This window comes from Pinus tabuliformis, chromosome 9, assembly GCF_031772625.1.
Source record: "Pinus tabuliformis cultivar Carrire ecotype Pingquan chromosome 9, CPIR1, whole genome shotgun sequence".
In the NCBI taxonomy this organism is placed as follows: domain Eukaryota; kingdom Viridiplantae; phylum Streptophyta; class Pinopsida; order Pinales; family Pinaceae; genus Pinus; species Pinus tabuliformis.
In genome coordinates this window covers 12775183-12778448 of record NC_142307.1, presented here as the reverse complement: position 1 = coordinate 12778448, position 3266 = coordinate 12775183, and the positions used below count along the sequence as shown (strand labels likewise).

At 39.6% G+C, this 3266-nt stretch overlaps 1 pseudogene; it reads right to left on the bottom strand.

Moving 5' to 3' along the window:
• Window positions 1-2172: 2172 nt before the first annotated feature.
• Window positions 2173-2928, bottom strand: LOC149146881 (cyclin-dependent kinases regulatory subunit 1 pseudogene; annotated as a pseudogene).
• Window positions 2929-3266: the final 338 nt, after the last annotated feature.

The following is a 3266-nucleotide window of genomic DNA, read 5'->3' as shown; positions in this document are numbered from 1 at the left end:
CTACACAAATTCTAGCAAAGGTAAAGATTCCTTTTAAATGTCTCTCTGTATCAATCTTTAACATTCTTCCAAGGGTATTCCCTATAGCTGATAAGGATGTAAAGTGCCAAAAATGCATCAGAAGATTATGTAACCTTACCCATACCGACATCCTTCACACCACCATGGTATTTGGATCAAACTCCGGGAACCAAGGGGTAACAAATAGTCCCGCACTGCCCCAGAACCATGGTCCTTCGGTGAGTGCTTTTTCCCTCTCTTCTTCAACGAGAAAGACTACTATGAAAAAACCTTTCGAGCATAGGTGGATCCGGCAGTTTTTTGTCCATGCCGTGTGAATCCATTGATACAAAGCATCCGATCTAGGCTAGAAGCCATTAAATCTACAAATAACGGCATTTTTTTGTAGATCTGAGAATATGCACTTTACCTCTGGGATATCCAACGGAATGGAGGGGCTCTCTGGTACTTCATCCATGATATACTGCCCTGGAGGTATATTAACAGTTGCATGTTCTTTCCCCTTTGGAGATTCTTTCCCTTTTGCTGCGTCTCTGTAGGATCCTGTAGGTTTTGATGTAGATCCCTTAGATCCACCTCGCAGTCGGTGATTGAGGATAACAGTTGAGTCCTTTGCAACCCTGTAATGTTGGAGTGTGTGTTGATCCTGCATGCAGAGCCCTGAAAATAAAAGATTTTGTAATGCAACTGGAGTACCCAGTTTGACCTGGATCTCTTTTTTTAATTCCAATACAGTCATCCATTCCCAGATCTGCACACAAACGTGTCTTCCTTCTGTTGATCTGATAAAGATTTGCTTCAGGTCTGCTATGTCTGCCTTGTTCAGGTCCCATTTTACTGGTTTGAGTTCTGGATCTGACTGGCTTCCATCTGTCTTTTGCCTAGATCTGGCTAGATCCGATCGTTCCACCCCGGAACTATAGCGATTGGCCCGTTCTGGTGAGCCGTTTCCCGGATGAGGGCATCTGAAGAGATGCTGAGGGCTTTTTATCTTACGCCGAGAGGGCGTCTTGAAGATGGGGGTCTTGTGGCTTAATTTTCCCGCTGTCAAAATGGCCGTCTCCCAAAACAGCGCCACCGAGAACAGAGAAACCTCAACCCATTGGAATACCAGCTCCCGTTTTCCGTCCCACAGTTGATCTTCACCCAGGTCATTTGAAAACAACTGTATTGTGGTGGATCGGACTCGCAAAAAACCCAGAAGGGGCAAAGGGATAAGCGATCGGCTCTCTTCCCCATTTACGCAGACAGGATTATCTGTCCAAGGTAAGTCACTCGCGATGGAGGTCTCATCAAGATGAGACTGTGTGAAGGTCGGTAGATCTGAAACATATAACCCCAGACAGTGTAGAGGAGTGCCCAGAGTCGCCCTGAGGCAGACGAACCGTGCCAAGAAAGGAGGAAAAACCTCAAGAAACCATTTGTTTTGAATCGGATCCTGCTGCTCCTCTCCGTTAAAGGATCCGGGCCAAGTCCTGCATGTACTATCGAACGCTCTGAAACCCACGGCCAGGCTCCAGTCCGATCCTGCATCCAACAAACCAGCGAGGGCGGCATCGGCGGCATATGGACCTGCTGAAACCCTAACCTCGCATACGCCAGCCATTGCTCTCGTAAACCAAATGGATGCTAAGTTTGCAATTCACTGTGTTGTAGGACATGCAAATAAGAATTGCACTGTTTATTTTTGATGTAAGAACGTGTTTATTTTATAATATTTTTATTTTATTTTTATATTGCTCATGATATATAATAAACAACTCTCCTTATATTAAAAGGATGTACATTCATGTATTTATTATGTTATATTAATCTTTAAATAAAAAACCATTAGCGAAAAATAATATTTTAAATAACCTAAAATTAAAAAACAAAAAAATTAAAAAACTTAATATAAAATTAATATAAAATAAAATGAGATACAAATATATTTTATATTTTCATAATGAATTTTTATAATGCACAAGGAATACAGAACTTTACACTCAGTAGATCAACATGATCATTCATTCGTATGTTCATATTATGTTTAATTTTGACCTTAGAATATTATGTAAAAGATTAAGCCTAATTTTATAATTATTCTTAAAAATCCAAATCCTCTAAAACGTCCTTTTTTATTTTCTTTAACAATGTGCAGAGCGTCAGCCATCAACTTTGTTGTGCTTCCTGTTGCTGGTTTCGTTGGAAATTCAAAGGTTTTCTGAATAACAGAATGTGCCGTTCAGGGCCGTGAATAGCATAGTGCACCCAGCCCCTAGACTGCTCAATCCCAAATTTTCGCCATTCATCCTGCATAAATAACAATTAGGTTAGTTCAAAACAATTTAACTACAACATTAAAAGACAAACTATAAACTTAGATAGGTATAGTAAACTTAGAAAAGTATAGTAAACTTAGGTGTTACAAAATAGATAGGTATAGTAAACTTAGAAAAGTAAGCACAGCGCTCTCCCACTCATTTCAGAAAAATACTGAGAAGATAAATACTATGCGTGGAAATAAGAGCCCACACTAACTGTTAAATTCATAAATTGTCGTTCCAACAGTGTAACTAAACCCTACACTGAAACCTAAATCTTCGACAGTGCTATCACCCATACGAAGACGGAAGCCTTACCTCAGTCAAAAGCCGATCCCTCGGAAGATGCTGCGCAACATCACGGGGAAGCGTCACATGCCTGAGCAAACAAAGAAACATCACACTCAAAGCGTTATCCCTAAGCCTCAACAGAAAACCTTTTTTAACCTAAATTTCTCTTCAAACCCTAACCCTAATTTGTAGATGCTGAAAGGAGTACGTCTGACTATAAATCTTTAAAATGCCTTCGAATGAGAAATAAATATTATCACCTGTACTCATAGTCATCGTCGTAGTATTTTTCAGAATACCGAATCTCAGGCATTTTGCGGCCTCTACAACAATCAAGAATATTTCGCAGATTGGATTTCAAAATAAGTCACAGAAAATTGTGTGAAGACTGCTACGAAATAAGAGATACGTCACTGAAAATCGTGAATACTGCTACCAAATACGACTTTGGTTTCAAGTGTAGAAGCTAAACGATATTTATAATGTTGTGTGAAGACTGCTACGAAATAAGAGATACGTCACTGAAAATCGTGAATACTGCTACCAAATACGACTTTGGTTTCAAGTGTAGAAGCTAAACGATATTTATAATGTTAGGGTTGGAACGACGCAACTTTATAGTGGCTTACTTTCCCATTTTTAATGAATATT